Source organism: Nyctereutes procyonoides, unplaced genomic scaffold, assembly GCF_905146905.1.
Source record: "Nyctereutes procyonoides isolate TBG_1078 unplaced genomic scaffold, NYPRO_anot_genome, whole genome shotgun sequence".
NCBI lineage: Eukaryota > Metazoa > Chordata > Mammalia > Carnivora > Canidae > Nyctereutes > Nyctereutes procyonoides.
The window spans coordinates 63335318-63349918 of NW_026575146.1; positions in this window are offsets into that span (position 1 = coordinate 63335318).

The following is a 14601-nucleotide window of genomic DNA, read 5'->3' on the forward strand; positions in this document are numbered from 1 at the left end:
TGACTGATTTTTCCTTTATTTTAATGGTGTTTTTCTTACGTGGAAGATGGAGAAAGAGTGCCCCTCCTCCACGTGTGCGGGCTGCACGCTGTGGCCCACTGTGCGTCCGAGCTCGGCCTGTGCCCTTCTCTCGCTCGTGTGTTTGCATGCAGGTGCACACACCGAACACATGCATACGGCCGGTTTCCCAGAGCTGTGGTCGCTCCTGCAGGGCCCTGCAGCGTGCTTTTCCCACACAGTGCTGTGGTGTAGACCCGCGGGCTCCGTGATGTGCCGTGACGCCACCCGCGGTGTGGTGAGGGCCATGCGCCCGCGTCCCTCACCCCAAGGTGGAAACTCGGGTGTTTTCCTGTCTCCCACGTCCTTGACCACCGCTCCTCATGTGTGTCAGTGAGTATTTTTATATGGAGGACTTTTCTGGGAAAGCATACAAATTACCAGTAAGTTGTTAAACGGACGTGATGCCCTTGATTAGAGACCAGCGGGGCCATCACCTGCTTCCTGAGGCCCGTCAGTGGTGGTGGTGTGTGCGGGCGTGTCCCCAGGGGCCAGGCACCTGGTGTCCACGCTCTGGGTCACCTTGTCAGCTTCAGCCGTGCCAGCTTGGCCCCGGGGAGCATGGCGCCCAGGGAAAGGAATTGGCAGTGTTTGTAGTTGGCTGTGTGTGTGTGTGCAGACGTGTGGGCACATGTGGCACGCGTGTTCCTGGAAGTAGTGCACAGCACATCTCAAGGATTGTGTTCCACAAGGCTGTCACTGATTTAGGGGTCTGTCCTTGAGGAGGCTTGCTAGAACTTGCTTTCCATCCATCTTAATTGTATTTCCAGCCAAATGAGGAAGGTCACCCCCCCCAGCCCCTCCATACCTCCTGCTTGTCTGGAAAGGTCACACATGGGGGGAAACTCCCCTCCACGTCATACGTGACGCAGCGTGTCTTCCTGGGAGGCAGCTGTGCACCCTGACCCCACACTCCCCATGCTGGGTGGTGAGTCCTCGGTCATCCGCACACAAGGTTTTGGCCCCGAGCCCTTCATGGGGTGCCATGTGCTCACGGGGGCCGCTGTCTCTCTGCGGGGAGGTTCTGCTCAGATGTGGGGGTGGTCCAGGCTGGGTGACATCTCAGAAGCTGTGTCCTGTCGTCTTAGTCGGCATTCTTCAGAGACGGAGAACCGACAGCGGGCGTGTGGGCGCATGTGCGTGGTGTGCACTGAGAGAGAAGCAGAGAAAGTTGTATTCTACGGGATTGGCTCGTGTGATCGGGGAGGCTAGTGGCCTGAAATCCACAGGCCAGGCCAGCAGGTGGAGACCCCGGATGCCTGGAGACAAGCCCTACTCCTCACGGCCTTTTTTCCTACTAAGACCTTCCACTGATTGGATGAGGCCCACACGCGTTGTCGAGGGTGATGTGCTTTACTTGGGGTCTCCTGATTTAGATTTTCACATTGGTCATAAACCCCTTCACAGAAAGCTTGAGAAGAGCTTGACCAAGTCCCTGGCCGCTGTGGTTCAGCCATACTCACACGTGAAGTCAGCCCCAGGCTGATCAACGTCCCCAAGAGCCTCGGCCCCGTGGCAGGATGCGGGTGTGTGGGGATGGGGGGCAGCCTGTTCCCTCAGCAGGCAGGACTCGTGGCTGGTCCCCAGGTGCCGTGGGGCCAGCGTTGGCATGGAGGAAGGTGACAGTTCATGCATTTGGATGGTGCTGGGAGCACGTGCATGAGCAGAGCCCATACACACTGGCGCTGCAGCCTCTGGCCCCGTGCAAAGGCCTGAGTGCCTCTCAGGGCACCTCTGGGGGTGAGTCCTATCAGCCCCCCTCCAGAACAGGCCTCATGTTCCGGCTTGCACTGGAGGAGGTGTATTCACCAGAAGCCTTGGTGCTGTGCCTTTTTTTTTTTTTTTGGAAAAAGTCATCTGGTCCCTGCCCTTTGTGAGGGGCTGAGGCTGGTCTCCTGGTCTCCTGGCCGCCTGGCATGCTCTTATCAGGCCTCTTGGTTGGGTTGATGATAAATAATCGCGGTCAACAGGACAAAAGCAGTGTGGTGTCCCGGGAAGGGCTCAGCCTACCATTCGTGTGGGTTTGGAAACAACCTGCTTGGAAGACAAGTCGAGAGCAGGGAGCTGTGCCCCCTGCATCCCCCCAAATGGTCAGGGAAATGGTTTCTTTCTTTTCCACTAGGTGTGGTGTTGGAGGTGAAAGAGGAATGGTGGATGGATGGATGAGTGAGCGGGCTGGTCGCAGAGCTCGGAGGGGCTCAGTGGGTCCAGCATTGTGGCGGGCAGGCATCTGGGGACACAGGTGTCAGGGCCATGACCCCAGAACCCCGGGGCTGCAAGCCTCTCCTTGCTCCCAGGGGGCTTGGGGGTGCAGTGTAAGCACTTCCCATGAAGCCAGTCGTCTCACTATTTTAGAAAAGTGAGGCCTTTCCGGGCAGCCTGGGCTGCACCTCTTTGCGGTTGCTCTGGTGGTCACGGCCCAGAGGCCCCAATCCTCCTGTAGGGCTGGCGGGGAGCTCTGTGGGTGCCCTGAACCTGACCCTGCCCACTGGGGTGCAGTTGGAATATGCTGGTGCAGGAGGACCAGAGTCTGGTGGCAACTGCAGGTGCCCAAGCGGCATGGCAGCTCCAGGCCCACCCCCAGGGTCTAACACACCGACTGCTCCTCTCAGAAGTGCCTTCTAGAACTTTCCACGGTGGCCTGGCCAGGCATCCCGGGGCCTCACCAGCCAGAACCCCAAGGGGCTCCCCTGAGGACAGACCTGAGACCTGACATCAGCCCCGCGTTTCACGGTGGAAAGGCTTGTCCAGGAGGGACATGGTGAATTACATAGAGATGCGTCCTGAGTTCTCCCCTTTGAGGGCCACACATGTGTCGGGAGAGGGGCCGGGGAATAGATGCCTGATGATACTCGGTGCTTTCGACCCCGTGCTCCGCCAGGCTGTTCCGGGAAGAGCTAAGGAGGTGCACAGAGTGCTTGGGAGATGAAGCTTTTGGGTTGTGCCGGGAATTCAGATGGGGAGAGGCCCTGGTCCCGGAAGAGGAAGAAACCGGAGCAGTGTCCAGAGAGTATGGATGTGGCTCGCGCATCTGTGTGCTGCATATTGGAACTCAGAGACATTCAAACTGGTTTGTGTTTATGTGTCCAGAGTTATCTTTGTGGTGTGCTTATTTGGATTACAATGACAGTGGTTTCTTGACTCTGGCCGTAGCCCGGAGTTTGGGGGGAGGGGGGATGATTCCCGCTGAAGTGCTTGCAGCTCGTGGAGCCGGGGAGTGAGTCATACAGTGTTTATCGGTGGTGTTTGTTGGTGCCAGGTGTCCCCGGGCTGCGATTGGCACGTGGACATGATCAGGGCGATACTTCTTGGCAGCCCATGGGGTGGTGGGAGGACTCGTGCCCAGGAGCAGGTTCCTGTGTGTCTGCAGGGTGGCTGGAGGCTTTCTTTTTTTATTTATTCATTTTTTTAAAAAAAGATTTTATTTATTCATGAGACACACAGAGAGAGGCAGAGATACAGGCAGAGGGAGAAGCAAGCTCCCTGCAGGGAGCCCGATGGGGGACTTGATCCCAGGACCCCGGGGTCACTCGCTGAGCTAAAGGCAGATGCTCAACCACTGAGCCACCCAGGCATCCCAGCTGGAGGCTTTCTAAATTGTGAGCATGGACCCAGAAATGCCGCAGTGGGGCCATGGCCCCCTTGTGTCCCTGCCGCCTCCCCTGGGGGGTCCCCCCAAGGCAGAGAAGAGGCAGAGGGTCCCCTCATCTGCCCCTAACTGGTTTGCCTGGAGTCTCCATGGCCGTGTGTCCAAACGAGGTTGGGGACGAGGGTCTGGCCAGCCCAGGTGTGGCTGAACCTGCAGGCTGCTGCTTCAGACCAGGCACATGCGGGTGCTGAGCTGTCGGCTGCTCAATCACGGAAGCAAACCGTGATTCCTGGACAATCCGGAGGACTGGACAGAGTGACTGTGACATCCAATCTGGTCCCGAGGATGGTAGGAGCAGACCATGGCCCAAGTGTGAGGGCACCCGGTGCATGAGGTGTGTAGGGACGGCCTGGCGCGGTACGGGCCGAGCCCAGCCGCTGTGCATCTCCGGCTGAGCCACCGTGCAAGTCCTTCCCTGCTCACTTTCATAGCTGGCTCCATGGTTTTCTGTGTATACAAACACGGTTCTGTAAACCTGCTTTTCTGAGGGAGATAAAGGGGCCTTTACTGTGATAAAACACACATCATGTAACATTGACCCTTCTAAGCACAGTTCAGCGGCATGAAGCACATTCACGTTGTTGTGTAACCACCACCACCGTCCATCCACGGGACTTTGTCACGTTCCTGGAACAGAAAGTCTGTCCCCGGTGGATACCAACCCCCCAGCCTCCCCAGCCCCTGGCGCCCACCCCCTCTCCACTCTGCGTCTGGGAGTTCGACCCCGTGGGGGACCCCAGACAGATGGAGTTATAAAGTATTTGTCTGTGTCTGGCCAGAAATAAAAGTGTTTTTAAAACATTTTAACCAAGAGGCGCCTGGGCAGCTCAGTCGGTTGAGCATTTAACTCTGAGTTTCAGCTCAGGTCGTGATCTCAGGGTCATGGGATCGAGTCCCGGGTTGAGCTCTGCGATCAGTGGGGAGTCTACTTGGGATTCTCTCCCTCTCCCTCTGCCCCCTCCCTACCCCCTTCTCTTCTTCTCTAAAAACAATAATAATAATTTCAATTCCGTCTATACACACACACACACACACACACACACACACACACCCACCTCATTTTACTGTACTTAACCTCCACTGCACTTTGCAGAAACTGTGCTGTTTATAAACCGAGGGTTTGTGGCCAAGTGCGTGTCGAGCAAGCCTGTCAGCATCACTGCCAACCGCGTGTCTCTGTGTCCCACTCTGGTCATTCTCACGCTATTTCAGACCTTTTCGTGATGATGATATTTGTTCTGGGATCCACGCTGATGCCTGGCTCAATGCTCAGATGACAGTTCGTGGCTTTTAGCGGTAAAGTTCTTGTAACACAGGTATGTGTGCTGTATTTCAGACACAACGCTGTTACACGTGTACTTTTTACATGTTCTGGGAAAGTTAAAAAGTTCGTCTGACTCACTCTGTTGAGACTTGCTTCATCATGGTGGCCCAAAGCCAAATGTGCAGAACTCGGAGGTCCTTCTACTCTTTTTTTTCTTTATATTTTACGTGAATAGACAGTGAAAGTGGCCTTTGGTGTATGGTTCTTTTTTTTTTATTTTATTTATTTATTCATGAGAGACACAGAGAGAGGGGCAGAGGGAGAAGCAGGCTCCCTGTGGGGAGCCCAATGTGGGACTCGATCCCGGGACCCAGGATCACGCCCTGGGCCGAAGGCAGATGCTCAACCACTGAGCCACCCAGGCGTCCCTCCTTCAGTTTTTCAACATGGACAATCCTGCCGTCTCTGAAAAGGCCTTTTTAGTTCTTCCTTGCTAATCTGTATGCATTTTATATATCTTTATTGCTCCTTCTCACAAGCCAGGCCTCCACGGAGTCAGATGGGCGCAAAGAGAGGAGCTGTCCCACCCTGGCCCTGACTTAGGGCCCGGCGTTCAGTGTCCCCCCCCCCACACACACATGCTACCTCGTCGTCTGCTGAAGGTTTCTTTGTAGACACCCTCTGTGGGTGTGGGCGCGCCTCCTCTGCCTGGTTTGCTGAGAGATCTTGTGAGTAAATAGTGAGTTAAGTCAGATGCTTTTCCTACAGAAGTTGATCCCTCGTGAAGAAGTTTTTTTCTTCCGTGGGCCCCCAGGATGCTGTCTCTACTGATTTTCGCATGTTGAGCCTGCCTCGCATCCGGGGATAAACCCTATTCGGTCATGGCGCGCCTTTACATATGTTACTGGGTTCCATTTACCAATATTTTCTTGAGGATTTTTGGGTGTGTGCTCATGAGGATCAATGCTCTGCGATCTTTCATGCTGGTTTCGTCTGGTTTTGTTCTCAGAGTAATGCTGGCCTCCTTGAGGTTGGGAAACTTTTTTCCTCTTCTGTTTTCTGGAAGAGATGGCGTAAGACTGCTGTGTGTTTGTAAACATTTGGTAGAATTTGCCGGTAAGCGCATCTGGGTCTGGATTTGTCTTCTCCAGAAGGTTCTTAACTACAAATTCACGTTCTTGGGTGCTTGCGGTATCGTTCAGGTTGTCCGTTTCGTGTGGGTAAGCTTTGGTGCGCTGAGGTCGTTGAGAAATCAGAGCATCCCCAGCATGTCTCTGACTGGGTGTGCCCAGCGGGGTCAGCAGATTTCCTTACCTGTTGACCTGATTCTGGGGTCCGCAGGGGTAGCAGTTGTTCCTCCAGATACTGGGAATGAGTCAGATCTTGTGTTTGAAACGCAACCTTTGGAACAGGGTATCACAGCAGCTGAAGGTGTTGGGTTGTCCCCCTAAGCAGGGTTCCTGGGTTCCCAGGTACCCCACAGGGGATAGCGCACGAGATCCCATGGGGCAGCATTTGGTGCCCAGGGGCGGAAAGTTAGTGCATGGCACCCCAGTGACCTGCGCGTCTCCATGTGTTTGCAGAAGCGCCAGGTTGGGGCCAGGGAGCAGTTTCCCTCAGGAGAGCCTCCTGACAGGGCGGGCCGAGTCTGCCCCTGATTCTGGACACTCAAGGGGGCCGTTCCGGGCACAGTGTCCACATTGCGGATTGACACCCGCTCCTCCCATATCCAATCAGGCCACAGCTGGGCTGCTGATTTTTACCCCCTGGCAAAATACGTCCACACAGAGCTTCCGGTGTTTTTAGAGGTTTAAGCAGCAATTGCTTGGTTGGTGTTCATGGGGCCGGGCCAGGAGCGCAAGGTATGTGTCAGCACATCCTCACACATACGCTACGCCATGTGATCATCGTGAACCCTAAGGTAGATGTTCCAAAATGACAAAAGCTGTGGGTTTCGGTTCCTATGTTAGTCTGTTCTCGCTGCCGCAGACTGGGTGGCTTCTCAACAACACACGCTTATTTCACACGGTCCTGGAGGCTGGAAGTCCGAGCCCAGGGTGCCGGCAGCACTTCCAGGGCCCAGGTGCCTTGCCGTGTCTTCCTGTGGTAGAGGGGGCCGGGCTCCTGAGGTCTCTAAAGGGCACTAGTCTATCCACGGGGACCCTGCTGTCATGACCCTGTCAGCACCCCAAGGCCCAGCTCCTTGCACCATCACATGGGGGCATCGGGTGTAGGATGGAGTTTGCGGGGGACACAGACTATAGACCCGAGATGCTGACCTAGGGCGTCATCCCCTTGGGGGGGCAAAGGTCAGAGCCGTTTAGGAATTCCTCAAGCAAAATTAATTTTGCTTCATTCAATTAAAAGATCTGTGTCACTCAGGGCTTTAGGGCAGGGGAGGGATTTATGAACAATAGAAGGAGGATGAGATTTTGTAGACACAGAATGATCTGTCATGGCAACGTGCTGTCCCGTGTGGGCCCTGCTGCAGATCTGGTGTGCACGGTTTCTGCCTGATTTCCAGGAGCATGGGGGTGACTGGGCCCGGCACGGGGACTGCCTCGGCCGCTTGTCTCGCTGTCCGCCCTGTGGCAGCTCAGCCCGTGTTGGGAAACTCCAGGCAAAGTCCCCCAGGCTCAGCAATGGTGCGGACCTTGAGGGGCTGCAGTGGTGTGAGGTGTGCTCCCTGCGCCCCTGTCCCTGAGGCAGCTGATAAGACAAGTAACCTCTCTGGGTGTGATTTCCAGCCTCATTATAGAAGTAGCATGTGTTTCCTGTAGGAAGTCCAGAAAGGAGGGAATTGGAATCAGTCTCCACTGGGAGAGTTAGGGTCTGCGGGCCCCGGTCTCCTGGGCGCGGGATCGTAGGCACTGAAGGCCGCGAGCTGCCTCGAGGGGCACCCTGTGTGGGAGCCCAGGGTCGTCCGACGTTGACGTCTCAGGAGATGGACCTGGGAGGGCACACTCTCCCGGGGAGAGTCCACACGTGGCCACCAGGACGGAGGCAGGCCAGGGCGCAGGGGAGGGGTGTCCCCTCCTTTTCACGGAGATTCTGTGCCGTTAACTCTATGGATTAATAATTTGGTCTTTCCCATGAGGTTGGTGACAGGCAAGTCTTGCATTCTGGGTGCTGTAAAAGAGTGACAACTCTGTTCGGGCCGTGCTTTCCAGAGCTCACGGCTTAGAGCCTCTTGGTTATGCGGTGACAGAGGACCAAGGGCCATGCAAGTGCAGCCCCACCCTTGCGGAAGGTTCTGGTTGTTGACGTGGGGTCCACACCTTTCGACGTCTTCCTCTCATGCCTCCAAGGAGAGCCTGTGGCCTGGCAGTCGCCCGCTCAGCTCTTCATGAGGACAGGGGACCCATTCCCTGGGTGCCCCGGGCCTCCATCCGGACGTCCCCCCACCTGTCCTCTGCACGTGCAGAGGAAGCACGTGCCCTCACGACCTGATGCGGTGTGTGCTCTGGACAGAAGCGAATGACCACTCTCGTCCCTGGATGGCCTCTCTGAATGAGAGAACGGTCACCGTTGTCATGTGGTCTGGAGCGTCAGCGTGTCCAGGCAGGTGCACACGCCCTGGAGGGGTTGTAGGGATGCGGGGACCCCTTACTCGCACAAGGGGCGGCCTTCCCTGTGGCGTTGGAGATTCCTGGAGAGAAGTCTCATCTGGCAGACAGAGAAGGCATTTCTAGAGATGACTTGGTGTCAGGCTTCCTTATTTTGGAAGATGGGTGAGCTCAGACCTGAGCCGTCACTGTGGCTTTTCTTCTGAGGGAGTGGGGGGGTCTTTCCTTTTGTGCATGCGTTTGGCAGTCTGCGTGTCAGCTGCCCCGGAGCGTGCCCCAGGCTCCTTCTCCCCGCACACTCCTCCCCATCTCACTCTGCACCTTCACCTGGCCCGGGTCCCAAAGCCCCGCCCCTCCCTGCTCCCCACCTGGGATGGTGCAGTGAGCGGGTGTGAGTGGAGCGTCAGAGCCCCTGACATTTGTCTTTGTCCAGTTTCCGACGCTGCACGCAGTCAAAGGCCATGTGGATGGACCCCTCGGCAGGGATGCGCATGCGTCCCGTCCACTGGCCACACCGTGGACTTCGTCCCCTGGGAAAGGGCCGCTTTGCACCTGCTGGAGGCAGTTCCAGGATTCCTTCACCCAGTGTCTTATGGGGCTGACCATGTTTCAGTGCACACTCCAGGGGCATTTGGGACATTCCCAGTGTGGTGCAGCCACTGCCTGGTTCCAGGACACTCTGTCATCCCAGGGAAGTCCCGTCCCCCTCAGGCGGTCACCCCCCCCACCTCCCCCACCCTCCCCCGTCTGTTTTCTACTTCTCCTTTGAAGAGTCTGGAACACCTCATTGGTTCCTCATGAGTAATGAGTCAAACAACATTTTTAACCCGTGGTTATTTTTTTAAACGACCTTTGACAACCGTCCTGCCCTTGGCTGAGCCACAGTTTCCAGTGGGCCTGAGGTCCTCATTGGCCTGCGCCCTGTGGGACACGAGGGCTGAGAATCCGGTCATGGGGGGCAGGGCAAGCACCCCACGTGGACTTTCCCAGTCTTGTCTCTTGGGTGGAGGCGAGTCACCCAGCTGGCACTCTGCCGTGCTGGGACAGCGTGCACCGGGTCATTTTCATGTGCCTGGGGCTGTGTCGACCGTGTGAGAGGTTTTCAGCAGCTGGTAGGGCTCAGCGCCAAGCAGTGAAGTAGATCTGAGAAGAAGCAAGAGATGCTTCATCATTTGGCGTCCCTGGGCATGCATTGTAGTCGTGAGCGAGCATCTGCTGAGCAGAGCAGGACCTCCTCCGCGGGATGCGCTGGGCCCCTGTGGTGGTGGCCAGGACTTGGCCTGGCCTGTCCTCCAGGAGGATACAGACCACCCCCCGCCCCGGCCCCTGCACCCCCTGCTCCCAGCAGATGCAAGACTCAAGTGTGATTCTGTTTGAAGCCTCTGCTTTGTGTAGGTTGAACCTGCAAGGGGCCTGAGTCACAGCAGGACCAGCAGGTTTGACGTGTGTCAGTGTGACTCCTGCTCTTCCTGCCCCCACAGCGCGTGGGGACGACGGGTCTGGCCCGGCTCTCCCCAAACCAGCAGCACCAAACGAGGGGTCGTGACTTTGAGCGGAAAGAGGAAGCCTCTGAGGGCCCCACGGGGTGGCTTCCTGGGGGACGGAGCCTGTCCCTGAGGAGGGCTGGCGTGGCGGAGGCGGGGGCCGTGTGGGCTGCAGCAGGTGCGAGCTGCAGGTGCTTCTGGATGGTGTGGCCAGCCCTCCGTGCCGGCTGCTGTCAGCTGGTTGCTCTGAGCGGGGGGCTTCCGCCCTGAATGCAGCCTGCTTTCTCGGGCTGTGATCGTTCCCTCGGTTGTAATATTTTCCAACAGCTTTATTCTTTTAAAGATTTTATTTATTTATTTGAGAGAGAGAGAGTGAGAAGGAGAAAAAGCAGGAGGAGCAGCAGAGAGAGAGGGAGAAGCAGCCTCCCCGTCAAGCAGGGAGCCCGATGCAGGACTTGATCCCAGGACCCCGAGATCATGACCTGAGCTGAAGGCAGACGTGTCACCCACTGAGCCCCCCAGGTCGCCACATCCATCGTCTTATAAAAGATTCTGTCTTGTAAAGAAGGCAGGGCTCGTGTTATGTAGATGTGCCACCAGGAAAACCACCTCCGCGTTGGGTCAGTCTCTCGTTGCTGCTCATGCGCACACGAGGCGAGAGCATGGGGACCACTTCCTAGTGTGGCAGGTGCCCCTGTTGTCAATACTGAATGGCCAGGGACTCTACTTTCTGCACCATACCTGGGCTTCAGGGTGGAGCTGGTGAGATGTCCCCACGTCTGCACCGGCGAGAAGCTGAGTTCCCAGGGCCTGCTGCCCGGTGTTCATTGTGCGACTCCGCACCCACACCCGTCATGGGCTCTGCAGACAGCGTCAGGTGGAGTCAGGGTGCTTGCAGCTTCTGGAGCTGTAGCCGGGTCTCAGCCAAGGCTGACAGCTTCCCATCCTGACCAGACCGAGTTGAATCAGCTGCCAGGAGAAGCAGGTCACTGACTGTTACCGGTGTCCCTTAAATCCAGCCTGTGAATCTGCTGTCTGCTATAGAACCGCACCTCGGCCCCCCAGGGAGGCTGCATGTGCACAGAAGCTGCTGTGTGCTCAGCATCTCTAACCCGGGGATCCTGGGGGCCGAGCTATGTTTCTTAATCCTCTCTCCAGGACCTCTCTTAATTTTATGCCCTACTGAGTGTCCACTGGAATGGGAACTTCGGCTGTGAACCCCTGTCCCCGATCCCCATCCTTACCCGTAGCCAGCATAGGCCTCTGCAAGGTTCTGGATGGTCCTGGGCCGTGTTGCTTCTAGAAGAGGCTTCCCGTTGGCAATGGGAGCCCTGGCTCCGGCACACATGACCCCTGAGACTGAGCCCTAGAAGTCTGCAGTCCACGGGAGGTTTGAGTCCCCCCACCGCATCCTCCCCAGGAAGCCTGCCCTGCTGTGGCTCTTGGGGGCCTAGCCTGGCCTACCCTGACTCGGGGGGCCAAGGGGGCTCTCCCTCCCATGTCAGAAAACCCCCTGCTCTGGCGTTAACCTTTCACATCACAAATCGTCTGCTTGCAAAAGGCACATTAAAAGGGAACACTTAGGGGATCCCTGGGTGGCGCAGTGGTTTAGCGCCTGCCTTTGGCCCAGGGCGCGATCCTGGAGACCCAGGATCGAATCCCACATCGGGCTCCCGGTGCATGGAGCCTGCTTCTCCCTGTGCCTGTGTCTCTGCCTCTCTCTCTCTCTCTCTCTCTCTCTGTGTGACTATCATAAATAAATAAAAATTAAAAAAAAAAAAGGGAACACTTAGATTTAAAAGTAGATTCTAGAGTGCGTGTCCAAGCAGAAAAGCGGCTCACGTGAGGGATTCGCTTTTCCAGCCTGAGGTGGTTTGGAGGAAGCTTTGCATCAGGGGGTTCTCTGTGTGGGGACAGAGCGGAGGCAATCTTCCATCACCAGCATGGTGATGCTGGTCCGTCTGACGAGGGTCCAAGAGACACACACAGCCTGAACCCCGAAGGGGTGCTGCCCTTGTCACAGGGACAGCCGTCTGGGAGGCTGGCTTTGAGGGCCGATGGTCGGGGTGCAGGGGGTGCCACCTGTAGGTGAGCTTCCCTGGAGCATGTGACCCAACGGGCCCAGAGGGCCTCCGTGGCTTCCTGGGATAGGTCCACAGGGACGCCTGTCTGCAACGGATGTAATTTTATGTCTCACCTGCAATTTTTCTGTTAGACCCAAAGTCGTACAGCCTGGGCGGACGCGCTGATGGGAGGCGGAGAGCCATCTGCCCTGAGCACCTTTGTTGTGTTGGCGCCAGATAGCTAACAGTCCCACAGTCTTGCTGAGCCGTGGCGCGGGCCACCTGGCTGCCAGGGTAGGGGTAGGGGGGGCGCCATCCGTGGGGGGGGGCCACCGTCCATGGGATGGGTGCTTCGTGCACAGCAGGTGGCGTGCGGTGTCCTGCAGCGCCCTGCAGCGCGGGGAGAGGGACTGCTGTGTGTGTGTTTGAGGACCTGGGAGGGTCTGTCTGGTGGTCCAGCTGCAGCCCCGGGATGCGGTCACCCCCACGTGGCCCAGGACCACCCCTGAGGGCGCCCAGGGTCCCATGGCGCTGATCTGAGGGTGAGTGGTCTGGACTTTTCGTGTCTGAAGACTGTGTACGTGAGGAGCTCACATTTCACGACTGGTTAACATCAGTGTGGAACCAACTTCCTCCCAACTCGGGTCTGCACATGGTCTTAGCCCAAAGTCCAACCCAAGGCCCACGGTACAGACTGAACGACAGGCCAACTGACAGGCCGCTGATGAGGCGTGGGCGGAGCTGTGGGTGCACCTTGCTGAGGCCTGGGCTCCTTGGAGCCAGGACTGGGGGGCAGGCCCTCTGGCTGTGACAGCTGCACAGCGCTGACCCCATTGGGTCTGTGGTGACCAGGAGCTGCCACACTGTCGGCCACAGCTGGTCCTGCACTGGCTCTGACATCAGAACCTCACGGGGACGATACCACTTGCTCATGCGTCACACCTGCTGCACGGTCCGACACCACGGGGGCACGGAGCTGGTGCAGCGGCTGGTCAGAGCTATGGGCGTGGATAACAGCACAGGCTGTAAAGGCCCAGGGTCAAGAGGGACTGACCGGAGGTGGTTCTGTTCATGATGCTGGGAGCTACCTGTGATCGTGCTTTGGATGTGTATTGGACTATGTTCTAAGAGCTAACATCACCTGTTTGTTCTTACTCTTTCAATGTGACTTTTGGGTGCATCTGAAATGACACATGTGGCTCACCTGGCATTTCTGTTGGAAGCATGGATCTGGACTGCTTTTTTTTTTTTCTAAACATTTTACTTATTATTTAAGAGAGAAAGAGAGAGTGCGAGCGCCTGTGCGCACGAACGGAGGGGGGGACAGAGGAAGGAGCACACTCCCTGCCAAGCAGGGAGCCCGATGCAGGACTCGATCCCAGGACACTGAGATCATGACCTGATCTGAAGGCAGACACTTCAGAGACGGAGCCACACAGGCGCCCTGGACCACCTCTGTGACTTCCCGCATCTGTCAGGCCGGCCCAGGGGTGGGGATGCTGATTCGTCACGGGTCCTCGGGGCCTGGAGTATAGGGAAAGAGCCTCTGTGAGCCTCCTTGGTCCTGCATCCCTGCCGCACTGACTCATGGGGGGCGACCCTTGCCAGAGACATGGGCTTGGTGCTCATACTGCATCTCCTGTGGGGGGACTCAGCCCCCTGCTTTGTGAACGTGCTCAATCCCTGAAGGGCCACCCTGGCTCCCCGATCCCTGCTCCTGTGTCCCTGTGTGCTGTGCATAAGGGGCCGAGCCATGGCCCGCAGCCTGGCCTCTACACGACCACCTCCTGCTCACACTGCGTGGCAGTGGCATCAGCGAACCGCTGGCTGTGTCCTGGTGGGAGGAGGACGGGCGTGGGACCCTGTCCTGTCGGGAGGGGGATGGGCACAGAACCCTGTCCTGGTGGGAGGGGGGACGGGCGCAGGACCCTGTCCTGGTGGGAGGGGGACAGGCACAAACCCTGTCCTGGTGGGAGGGGAATGGGCGCAGGACCCTGTCCTGGCGGGAGGGGGACAGGCACGGAACCCTGTCCTGGTGGGAGGGGGATGGGCGCAGGACCCTGTCCTGGTGGGAGGGGGACGGGCGCAGGACCCTGTCCTGGTGGGAGGGGGGATGGGCATGGAACCCTGTCCTGGTGGGAGGGGGACGGGCGCAGGACCCTGTCCTGGTGGGAGGGGGACAGGCACAAACCCTGTCCTGGTGGGAGGGGGATGGGCGCAGGACCCTGTCCTGGCGGGAGGGGGACAGGCACGGAACCCTGTCCTGGTGGGAGGGGGATGGGCGCAGGACCCTGTCCTGGTGGGAGGGGGACGGGCGCAGGACCCTGTCCTGGTGGGAGGGGGGATGGGCATGGAACCCTGTCCTGGTGGGAGGGGGACGGGCGCAGGACCCTGTCCTGGTGGGAGGGGGGATGGGCATGGAACCCTGTCCTGGTGGGAGGGGGACGGGTGCAGGACCCTGTCCTGGTGGGAGGGGGACGGGCGCAGGACCCTGTCCTGACGGGAGGGAGATGGGCAC